This window comes from Belonocnema kinseyi, chromosome 8 (genome assembly GCF_010883055.1).
Source record: "Belonocnema kinseyi isolate 2016_QV_RU_SX_M_011 chromosome 8, B_treatae_v1, whole genome shotgun sequence".
NCBI classification, from domain to species: domain Eukaryota; kingdom Metazoa; phylum Arthropoda; class Insecta; order Hymenoptera; family Cynipidae; genus Belonocnema; species Belonocnema kinseyi.
In genome coordinates, this window is record NC_046664.1 from 38,552,670 (window position 1) to 38,565,599 (window position 12,930).

Consider the following 12,930-nt stretch of genomic DNA (forward strand, 5'->3'; position numbering starts at 1 on the left):
TTCTATTATTTGTTAAAAAAGAATTTTTTAAATAGAAAATTAATCTTTGTGATTGAAATTTCATCTTTTTTGTTAAAACTTTTACTATTTGCTGTCAAATTCGCCTGTTTTGATTTAAATTTTTAATAATCTGTAGAAAATTTCATTTTTTTATTGAACATTAAGTTTTATATACGAAAAACTGAATTATTCTATTTTTGTTTGAAATTTGATATTTTTTATTGAAACTTGATTTTTTTTAGTTAAAAATGGAATTATTTGTTTGAAAATTCCCGTATTTTGTTGAAAATTTGTGTTTTTTGTTAGAAATATAAATATGAAGACCCGATACATCCATAAACCTGAACATAATTCATTCAATCCCACATTTCTTAAACCATATATTGCTTAAAAGCACATAAAACATTGGAAGCCTAGACATTTTATACAGCTGTTTTGTTGTGAAGGTCAAGTGCCAAGGAGTTTAATGGTACTTTTTCTGATATAGAGTAAAGTTAGTGTAACATTGCTGTATTTTTAGTTATAAGTTAATTCATAGCAAAAAATAATATTTGATAGATTTTTGTAGACATATACGGAAGATTTACATTAAAGTGGTCAAAATTATCTAATTCTGCGACCAGCAGTTAGCTTTTGTATTCTAAAATTAATTCGTAACCTCAAAATTTCAAAAGTTGTTATCGCATTTTCCACCAGCAATGGACTTAACAAATGCCATGCTTCATATAAATATTACTTAATGTTAATGTTTATATTAATAACAAATAGTAGATTACACATTAACTTGTAATTAAAAATATACTAACCCTACCGATAGAAATCTCAGAGTATATGCTAAAGATTTTCAAGGCTCTGAGAAGCTCGGAGAAACTCTCCGCAGGCACTCAGGTAGATATATTTAATGGTCCAGATAGCTCGTTCAAATGCTTTGAAGGCTTTAGAATGTTCTTTCCGAACTTCAAATAAAAATACGATCATAAATAACAAGCCGAGAGGCTTAAATTGAAATAAGAATTCGATCATAAATAACAAGCAGATGCCCTGTATTGCGATTGCAGTGGTACGGGTGGAAAGGTGGTTGTAAATGAGAAGCGTTGATTAGTATTATCGACCTCGAAATTTGATTCGATTATTATTCCCAACAATGGTCCAAAAATACTTGCGCATGCTTGAACTGTGCGTCGCTCATTGGCTCCAGTTCGCGGACGTATTTAAAAATCAAGTACAGACGCGCACCGTAGCAAATGAACGTCACTCAAATCCAAGCAAGCGCAGATCAAGCCAGTTCCGTTGGGATCATTTAACTTCAAGAAAACGCGTGTAACGTTCCATTACTGTCTAACTCACGGTGACTCACGAGTGTCCCTTTCGCACGCGTGTAGCTATGAAAGAACGAGCAATCGTGACAATTTTTTCAATATTTTCCAACTCTGTCTAACCCATTGATAACTCGTGTCTCACGCATATAGCAATGAAAATCGAGTAGTGTGACAATCGAAATCGACAATATCGTTTAGAGATTTCATATTAAGGAAATAGTGTACAAGACTTTCATAAAGTTGTATGTTTATTGTTTTTGTTACGAATGCGTCGAATATTTGTCGCACGCATAATGTTTGTAAAAGTAATTTGATATTTCATAAACATACTACCTACCTCTTCCATGGCGAATAATTTTTTATTCCACAAACATGTCACAAAATTCTGTCTGATTATTAATTATTTATTTTTTCAAGCGACCTGTCAAAACAAAACAATGGAGGCGGCCACATTTTTTTTAAAGTGCGGTTGGCACGCCACGCTCGGAAAGTTTTGAACTATACATAAGTGTGATTTTACACATTTGTATGTTCGTACTTCTAGCAACAGAAAAGTGACCGTTTTTGGTGAAGTTCATGAATTATAGATTGGGCTCCTTATATCTATTCTCCATGCTTATATGGCTATTGAGTGTAATTTTTGCCGACTAAACTTTTGTCGTGAATTTATTCAGGGTTCAATCAATAATAACGTAAGACGATTCCGCGTGGGGGGGGGGCCTTAATGTTTCCTGTAAATTGACAAAGTCGTTCAACTTGCAAAGAAGAAAAGATTTTTATTTTTAATAAAAAAAGGTTGAATTGCATCAACTAATTGAATTTCAAACCAAGAGGATTGATTATCACATAAAACAACGAATATTCAACAAATTACATCAATTTTAAGCCAATTATTTGAATTTTTAATCTAAAAAGAACAGTTTTTAATCACAAATGAAATATTAAAATTTTCATTCAAACATTAATTTGCCATTTGAGAAAAAAAACAAATTGTTTACGAAAAACATGAATTTTTCAACACATACTTGAATTATTATTCTCCAAATAATTGAACTTTCATCACAAATATTGAAGTTTCAACCAAACAGATTAATATTATAGCGAAAAGATTAATTTCGTACTAAATTTCTAACCAAATAGTGGAATTTCAAACCAAGGTGAATAATTTTCTACGAAAAAAGATGAATTTTTAACAAATTAAATAAATTTCGTACTAAATAGTTGAATTTTGAGTTTAAAAAAGTAATTTTTTCATGAAAAATGGAATAGTCATATTTTCATTTCAAAATATTATTATTCAATAAAAACTTGATTTTTGTTACGAAAAAATAACGTATTTCTTATAGAAACATTTAAAAAAAGTGAATTCTCAGCCAAAAAAAAAACAAATGACCAGTCAATAATAATTTTTGAATTTTCAACAAAAACTATCAATTTACAATCAAGAAGATTAATTCTTAATCAATAAAGACGAATTTCCATCCAAGAAGAATTATTTTGTATCTAACAACACGAATTCTCAACAAAGTAATTACATTTCTAACAAAATAGCCTTAAATTTCAAACCAAAAATATTCATTTTCTATTAAAAAAACCGAATTTTCAACAAATTACATTAACTTGCAACCAAATAGTTGAATTTTTTAACAAATCATTGAATTTTAACAAACCATTGAATAACAAATCATTGAATCATTGAATTGGAGTTTGTCGAGCAGGAAAATACTTCTTTCTTACGAACGTTCGTAGCGGCTAATTAATTCGCTGTCAAAAAGTACGAATATTAAAAAATTGCATACATTTTTTACCAAAAAGTTGAATTACGAATTAATCAAATACATTTTTAACCAAGAAGATTAATTTTCTGCGAAATACTATAAATTTTCAATCAAGACGAGCATTCCAAAAAACACTAGAATTAGAAAAAAAATTATAACCAATAAGATTAATTTTCTACAAATAAGACGTTTTTTAAACAAAATATGTAAATTTCTGTCACCGTAATTATTGTTCTGCACATTTTAAATACAAACAAATTGGAAACACCCGTCATCAAATTCGCAGCTCCTTTATAAAGTCGTGATTTAATTTTGTATGCCTATATTAATTTCAATATTTGTATGATGAATAAACTATCTGAGGCTTACTAATCCTCAAGAGAGCACACTTTTTCTTAATGAAATATCAATAATAAAAAAACAATGATTTAAATTTGCTATTGATGAACATTATCTGTGATTTTTGTTACTAATTTTTAATATTTGCAAAACAATTCGAACAGTTGACTTAAAAAATAGCAAGATTTTGTATATTATTGTTAAATAAAAGAGTACAGTAACCACGGTGTCGAAGACATATCACTAACAAAAAGGTATAAATTATCCTCTTTAATTTCCACATTAAATTTAAATATTTAGAATTTATCTTTAAATATTTAAAAATTAAGCAACAATTTGCAAATCTATTTAAATTGTTTTTTTTTATTAAGTCAAAGTATTTTCATGAAATTGTAGCGATATGCACAAAACTTGCATTAGCAAGATTATTCAATAACAATATTTGGTCATGAATTATTCAAGAGGTCGAAGTCACTGATTAAGGGCAGTTTCAGTGAATAATAAAATGGCTGATAATGCTGAAAGTAGCGTCCACTTCAAGATGGGCTATTAAAACCAGAATTTATATCGCCCGGATAGCTCAGTCGGTAGAGCATCAGACTTTTAATCTGAGGGTCCAGGGTTCAAGTCCCTGTTCGGGCGTCTTTTTTAAAATAATTTTTCGTATAGAAAATTAAGAAATACACTTTTGTAAATTGCTATTTTTATTTTATATTCGATTCTGATAAAAATCAATGTCTTCCTCTATTTCTTTTACAATTTTTACCTGTTGATTTTCGAAGAACTTCTAATCGAAGTTTTTAAATTTAAGTGGCAGGAAGACTTCTCAGATGATAGTTTGATTGATGAGGGCATGATCAAGGTAATTTGTCCAATCCCTCAAAATTCTACAGAATGATTAAGCTTTATGAGTAATTATCAAGTTATGGAATATCAATGGAATATTATCGAGGAATCTCTCTTTCGCATTTACTCCCACAAATAATAACAAATATGAAATACGTTAGCATACCGCTTTCCAATCGCTCAGCCAAACGATTCCGATGACTGTTGCGGTTCCATACATTACTATTGAGGCTTTCCTGTAAAAAAAAAGAAACAGAGAAGTAAAATGCAAATTTTAAAATAATGTTTACAAGCGTAGAATGTAATCATTTTAGCCTTGGTCTTGGAAAATCGGCTGAATTGGAAAAGGGGATGGACTAGTCTCCTCGAAAACTCGGAACGACTACTCAAGTTAATGAAAAATATTTTACTACTCATCCTGAATTTCGAGACGACGAGACACTTCGAATCATTTTTCAAGACTCATTATATTTTTTACTAAAACGAATTTCGGTGAACCTACCCACCGTAACAACTTTTCCTGGGCTCACTGAAAATATTTGTTCTATAGCTGCGCGGATCCAGAAAATTTTTCGAAGGGGCGATTTTGAATTTTCTTCAATTAATGTATTTGAGGAGGGGGGGGGGGCAAAATGTTTAAAATAATTGCTAAAATTAAATATAATATTAATATAATATTTTCCTGTTAAAAATGCGACTATTTTGTAAAAAATTCACTTTTCCAAATTGAAAATGATTATGTTTCAACGAAAATGTAACTATTCCATTTTTTCATTTTTGTTCAAAATTGATATTTTTTAGATTAAAAATTCGAATATTCGGTTGAACAATCTTGTTTTTTTAAACAAAATTCATTTTTTGGCTGAAAACTCAACAACTTCATTGACAATTTATGTATTTTGTTGAAACTTTTTATGTTTTGACAGAAAATCAATTTTCGGGATAAAAATGCAATTGGTGGAAAATTAATCTGTTTTGATTTCGAGGATTCAACTATTTTGATGAAAATTTGTCTTTTGGGTTAAATTCAATTGTGTTTTATTTGTTATTAAAATCTTTTTTAAATATCAAATAATAAATTTTGATTGAAAATGTATCTTTTTAGGTTGAAAATTTAACTCATTGGTTGAAAGCTGAACTTCTTATTTGAAACCTCGCTTATCTTGAAATAATTTTATATTCATATTAAGTCATATAAATCAAATTTTAATTATCTGTAAAAAAATGTAAATGATGCTTGAGTGCTTTAAAATTTGAAAAATATCAAAATCGGTTCTCATTCAATTTTAGAAGCAAAGAATAAAGTAAAAAATTCATACTCAGATTGAAAGGTACATTTTCATTTGAATTTCTTTAAATACCATCACTTTTAGATTTGTATATACTTTACTTTACTTAAAAATTAAAACTTCAGCAACAATCCTTTATCCCAAAAACATTTAAATTTCAATGTTCCAAAATTCAGATTCTGTTTTAATTTCAGAATTAGTTTCTAACCTATGAAACGTCTCCTACTGAACTCCTTCTTTGCCTAAAATTATTCTTTCTCCAAATTAATTTTTAAATAAAAAAATAGAGAAAAATGTTTATTTAAATGAGACTGAAATAATTAATCTTTTTTTTTGTTCGCAATTAAGTTAAAATGCAATTAAAATTTAAAAATTAAATTGAAAAATAACAAAAGTTTGGGACACAAAACGAAATTGATAGGATTTGTAGTTCTCACAAAAAAAAACTCGAAAGAAATTTCAAATTCGATTCCTTCAAATTTTTCTGGTTCATAAGAGTTCTTTTACTTAAATTAAAATACCAAAAAATTGGAATGCTTTCAAATTTGCATTTTTTTTTATTTGAATGTGTTCAAATTTCCACCTTTTTCGAAAGTAAAATGTTTTTTTTTGTATTTTAAAGCTTTTAAATTCCAAAGCCTTTTACTTACTAATTAAACCTTTTTATTCTTTTTCCTTGGAATAGTTTTATGTTCGTAGTATAGCATGAGAGGTCAAGTTCAGATGTTTTAAAAAAAATTAAAGTGGCATTTGAATGCTTTAAAATTTGGCAAGGATCGAAATTGGCTCTCTTCCAAACTTGGAAGCAATCAAAGAAAAAAGCTTCATAATTGGAAACATCCAAAACGGATCATTTCTATAAATATTCAAAAAATTCCTACAGATTAAAAGTTATAGAATAGGAAGTTGTGAGTTAGAACTTTTTTACGCATATGAATGTTTCTTTTACAATTATAAATAAAATTCAAAAAACATTTGAATTGCAGGAACTTACAAATTGAATGTTTTAATGTATACCTTCAAACATAAAGTTTGTATATTTTTCAAATACTGAAAAACTTTTATATTTTTCAGTTTCAAACTTTAAGCATTCAGCTCCCCCCCCCCCCACAGACACACACACAGAATAGAAACATAGCACAAAATTCTTTAAAATTAGATGAAATAGAGAGATTTTTCACGAAAACAGGGGAATAATATAGAAATAAATTCTTTCAAATAAAAATTATTGTAAATATCAGATTGAATTCGATGTGAAATACTTGTGTTCTAAAGATTTCAAGTGGAAATATACTATTTACAACAAAATACAATTGCATTTTTAACCATAAAGTATTTTTCACAAAGCGAGATGAATTTTGAAAAAAAAAACGATTTTTTTTAAAGGTATTTGAATTTTTATGAAGAAGGTTTATTTTCAACCAAGAAGGATGAATTTTCAGCCAAGTAAGACGAGCCGTCTATAAAAAGACGATTTTTCAAGCAGACGAATAGTTGTTTGAAACAAATGAATTATCAAAAAATAGAAATGAATCTTGAACAAAACATATAATTTTCAGCTAAAATGGCCTTTTTAAACCAAAAATGGAATTGTCAAATTTTTAAGTCAACAAATGAATTTTCAACAACATAAAACTAATTTTCAACCAGTTAAATTCAACTAAAAGGACTAAGTATTGATCAAATAGTTAAATCCTCAACTAAAAAGATGAATTTTAAACAAAATATGTCCATGTTGAACAATATTAATGAATTTTAAAGCCAAAAGGGCGAATTATCTACAAAATAGTTGAATTTTCAATGCGAATATATGAGTTTTTAATAGAAAAGTTAATTTTCTACCACATATATGAATTTTTATAAAAGTAGTTGCATTTCAACCAAAAATATAAATTTTTGATAAAAAGTACATTTTCAACCGAATAGTTTAATTTTTTTACCAAATTATTGAATTTTCAAGTTAAAAATACTAACTTTCTAAACAAAATAAAACAGTTGAAGAAACTGTTCTTTCACGCATTTATATAAAACAGTGGAATTTTTGCCCTGAAAATATGAATTTTCCACCGAAAATATGAATTTTGAACAAAATGATGATTCTTCAAACAAGAAGATTAATTTTTAAAAAAGACGAATTTTCAACAAAATATTCAACTATCAAAGAGATCAATTTGATATTAACATGAATAATTAAAAAAAAATTTCTACAAAAGAGATCAACATTTAAACCAAAAGATGATTTTTTTTTACCAAAAAGATTAATTTTTTAGGAATGTAATAATTAAATTCTCAACTAAAAATATGAATCTAACCAAAAAGATTAATTTTTCACAAAGTAATTTATCTTTACACCAAGTAGCTGAATTTTTTACCAAAAATATTACTTTTCGATACGCAAAAATCGTAGTTTATAGATGAGACCTAATGAGCTTTCAAAATATTGTAGGTTTAATGGGGCCAAAAAGAATTTAAAATCTACCTTGACAGGTGGTAACCGAAAAAATGTGTCAGCACGTCGGCACGCGCCATACGTTTTGATAATAAGCGTGAAACTAACCTCACGATGGGAAGATATTTGTTTTTCGATATTTTCTTGAAGATTTGACCAATGCCGGCGCTAACAGAGGTTGGGTTTTTTAAATGCTGCATCTGCTTCACAGCTTTCGTTCGTAAAATATTGACCGATTTTAAACCACGAGATAAGACATTTTCTCCCATTTTGCCTTTTATCTTGCTTCTTATCAATTCAAAATATTTTATTGACGAATACGTACACCAGCTTTGTGAGAAATTTTTGGGAAATTGGAAAATAGCTTCCACAAAATGACGAGAACAAAAGACGTACGATAATATTTACGTCATTTATTTTTATTGGATAATATTTATGGCTTTATTCCGTAGGATGAAAATTCTTTCGATCAAACAATATAATTTGAAATAAATTAAGTATTTTACAACTATACATTATATGCGTGTGCCCCGGTTTGTTCAATTTCAATTTATTTCCATTAGAAGAAAACACGACAATTTTAGTATATATATTATTTGTTTACCATGAATGAAATTGTTACAGAATGTTTTGCTTTTTGAATAGATAATAAGGTGATTTCAGAATTTTACCACAAATTCCAGGATAATTGTTTACAGATCTTCAACATAAGTTTTCAAAGTTTATTAAATTACAATCGGGAAACCTGTAAAACTAAAATTTATAGTGAATGTATTTTTTGAACAACAATTTTACAAACTTTTAAAAGAAAAAGCTACATCAAGTATCACAAATTTCATATATCATGGTGATATAATGCAATTTAAAATAATCTCTCTATCTTTTCTCTTTTTTGAGAAATTATTTACAAATTTAAAAGAAGTTCGATTTTAATTTTTTGATATCATTTAGTGCAAAATGCGTAATTCTAAACAAAAATATTCACTTAAAAATGCTATATTTTAGATCTTCATTTTTAAGCGTGCATTTTTAATTTAAAGAATTTTTAAATTCAGCTTTGAAGACTTAAACAAGTAAAATTAAAAGCGTTTGAAATCGAAGTTTTCAGGTAAAAATCGTTTATAGTTGATTGACTGTAGATATAAATTTAATATTTATTTTTTAAATTAAACTGCACTTTAAGTTTTAAAAAGTAAACAAAGATTAATTTTAAAAGGCGACTCTGAGTCCATTAAAAATGAAAGAATTTACCAATTTTAACGTTAAAAATTGAATAGTTTCAATTCGGAAATCTTATTAGCTGAAGAATGTAAACTTCCGACCGAAACTTTAAATTTATTTCAAGTTTTTTAATTAAAAAACTTTAAATAAATATATGAATAATTCCACTTTTTTAAATAAAAATTATATTCAAATATTGTTTCAGTCTAAAAACTCTCAAATATTCTATTTTTAAACCATTCAATTCAAAAATTTTAATAAAAGAAAAGAACAATTATTTAAATATTATAAATATTTCACTGCATATTTAAAATAAGCAATTATAAGTCATATTCAAAACTAGACAATTTGTAAATTAATTATTTGAAGTAGAAAGCCTTGGATCGATAAAATTATAAAGAGCTAAATTTAGACTTTGAATGTTACAGTTTTAATTGATATATTTTTTTAATTTCTAATTTGTAATTAAAATTGTTAAATTTCGATGTTTAAATGACAATTGAACACTTATTAAAAGGAGAACAAATTCAAGTATGCTGAAAAGATATTTAGAAGTTGTAAAAATATTCAAAATGAATTTAATGCTTGAAATGATTTCAAATAAGATCCAACAAAATCAAGATTTTTTCACATTTCGAACCAAAAATATAGGAAGTTTTAAGAGATGATAATTATTTCAAAAGAATGAAACAAGTGTTAAAATTCTGAGGAAAATTAAAAACTATTTTTTTTTTGGAAAAAATAATTTCAATAAATATTTCAAAAGGTTTTAAAAAATTTTTAAACTTGTCGAAAATAATCTGTAAGATATTAAGGCAATATTTTTTATTTTAAGGACAATTCGAATCATTTTGAAAAATCTTAAGGAGATTTGTAAAATTTCCAAAAAAATGTAAAATTTAAAAAAATTTCATAATATTTAAATTAATTATTAAATAAAGTTATATATATATATATAAATAAAGTTTTTAAATAATTTATAAAATTTCTTGATATTCCTAAGAAACTTTAAAATTATTATTTGATTTAGAAAAATAATTTTAACAAAATATAAAAAAATATTTCCAAACAAGAACCAAATTTGATGTTGAACTAAAAATTGGATAAAAAGTACTTAAAATACAAATAATGTAACGTCTAATTTAAAAAGTGATTATTCGAGGCACAACATTTTTGAACTTTCAGTTTGTAGTTTTTCTAGAATGAAAATGCTTAAAATCATATAATGTTTAAATTTTACGAATTTATTGATTCATTCTTCGATCCAGGGCATTGAAAATGACAAGGTGGATTTATATTTTTTGGAGCCGAATCTGAATCTGAATCTAAACATTTTGTGGAATAGCATCAGCTTCTATTCTTTTAAATGTAATAAGACTAGCAGAAAATAATTTTTATGTTGTAATTGTAACTAGTAACAATCCTTAAATATTTTGAGATAAAAAAAGTTAGGAATTGAATACTTTTAATTTTTAATTTAACAAAATTGAACTTTTTTTCTTGTTTTATCAATTCAAAACATAATATAAAACAGAATAATATGACAAAGGTAATCATAATAGAATTACAGAAAATATCTAGGTTCTTTAATATTCTCGGAGTAATTTTACTTTTTTAAAGTTAATAGTGTATGAAGAACGCGTAGGTCGATAATAAGCTCTATTACATGGAAGTAACAGTAATTGGACTATAATGGAGAGAGAGAGAAAGAGAGAGAGAGTATTTTCAGTGATTCGAATCAAGGACTGGAAAATTACTTTGTTTGCTTGATTTCAGTATTACATTCTTTCGCATTCTGGGTTGATAAACTTCGTTTTCAAAATCTCCTGACATTTCGCTTATTTTTTCCGGTCATTAATATTCAAAGACCAACCTTTCAATATCATAACGTTATTAACATAGAATCATTTGTAATCGGAATAAAACAATTCTTTTCGATTCAAATTTAAAAAACTTCAATTTATTTCAATGAAAAAAGATGACTTTTTTCTAGTATAAAATATGAATTTTCTATCCAAAAGAATGAATTTTCAACCTGTAAAAGAATGAGACAATTATTTTCAATCTAAAATGACGATCTTCCAAGATAACAATTGACTTTTCCACACAAAAAAAATATTTTCTGTAAAAAATTAATGTTCAACAAAAACACAAACTTTCAACAAAGTAGACTAATTTTTTTAACCAAGTAGATGAATTCGTAATGAAAGTGATGAGTTTTTTTAACCAAATGACGAATTTTCAACTAATAAAGATTTTTCAGACAACACAGAGAGAATAACTTCGTCTACATTGTCAACTTTCATGCCAAAAGATGCATTTTTTTGTAAATAATTGGAATTTTATACCCAAAAATATGAAATCACAATTTAAAAAACAAATTGCCAGCAAAATATTCAAATTTTCTACCAAAAAAGATGAACTTTAAACCAAAAAATGAATTTTAAAAAACGATTTCAAGTTTTATCCAAGTACTTGAATTTTTAACTTGAAAAAGATCAATTTTCAAAAAACAGTTGAATGTTTAATTAAAGGGATGAATTTTTAACTAAAATGATGTATATTCAACTGCAATCATCAAATTTTCAGTTAAAAACAATTAATTTTGAATTTTAGAAAAAAATTTTAATTTCCAATCAAAAATATTAATCTAACCAAAAAACGAATTTATAGAAAGTAGTTTTAATTTCAGCCAGATAGTTGCATTTTATTTCTGCCAAGAAGGATGCATGTTTAACCCAAAAAGACGAACTTTTTGCAAAAAAAGTAGAGTTTGCAAACCGCAGGTATGATTTATTAACAATATAGTCAATTTCCAACCAAATAATTCATTAATTCTCTACAAAAAGACGAATTTTTAATCGAATAGTTGAATTTACAGTTCAAAAAATTAATTTTCAAACAAAAAAGAATTAATTTTCTACCAAACCGACGAATTTTCAACGAAGAAGATTAATTTTATTCATAAAAAGACGAATTTTCAACCAAGTATAGTTGAATTTTCAACTAAAAAGTACCTATTGTCAATCAAAAATTGAATAGTTGAATTTTCAGTTAACAAAATTAATTTTTTAAGGAAAAAAAAAACGAATTTTCTACCAGAGATGAATTTTCAACTAAAATTATGAATCTTTAAAAAAAATGCTTTTGAACGAATAATTTAGTAACAGATATTTCCCACAAAACAGAGTTTAATTTTTATTAAACTTTTTAACAAAAATTTTATATTTTCAATAAACGAATGAAATTTTCAATAGAGTAGTTTAATTTTTAATTAACCTCAGTTTCAGATCAGCTCAGAAAAAATTAACTACAATGTTCATGAAACGTCGGCAAAATTCGTAGTTTTTTAAATGACTGAAACGCGAAATATTTCTTGTTATCAGAAAAATGACTTTTTAACCAAATATTTAAATTTATAGAAAATAATTAAATTTTCAATAAAGTACTTGCATTTTCATCCAAACGGTCGAATATCAAAAAAGAAATATTACATTTTAACCAAAAATGGTTGCATTTTCAAGTATTAGATATATATATTTTTTTCTCATTATCATTATATTATTTTTCAACCAAGTAGTTGCCTTTTCATACCAAAAATTAAATTTCTATTGAAACAGATGAAATTTTATACCAAAAATACGAATTTTTCAAGAAACTGTTTACTTTTCAACAAAAATCTTGAATTT

The 12,930-nt window shown here is 26.1% G+C and overlaps 1 protein-coding gene and 1 non-coding gene across 5 annotated transcripts in view; both read left to right on the top strand.

Annotated features, from left to right (window-relative positions):
- Nucleotides 1–12,930, top strand: part of LOC117179144 (sestrin homolog) — a 592,084-nt gene that overhangs the window by 408,786 nt on the left and 170,368 nt on the right. The window lies entirely within an intron of this gene.
- On the top strand, nt 4,006–4,078 carry Trnak-uuu. The gene has a single exon. It is a non-coding gene; the product is annotated as a tRNA-Lys (tRNA).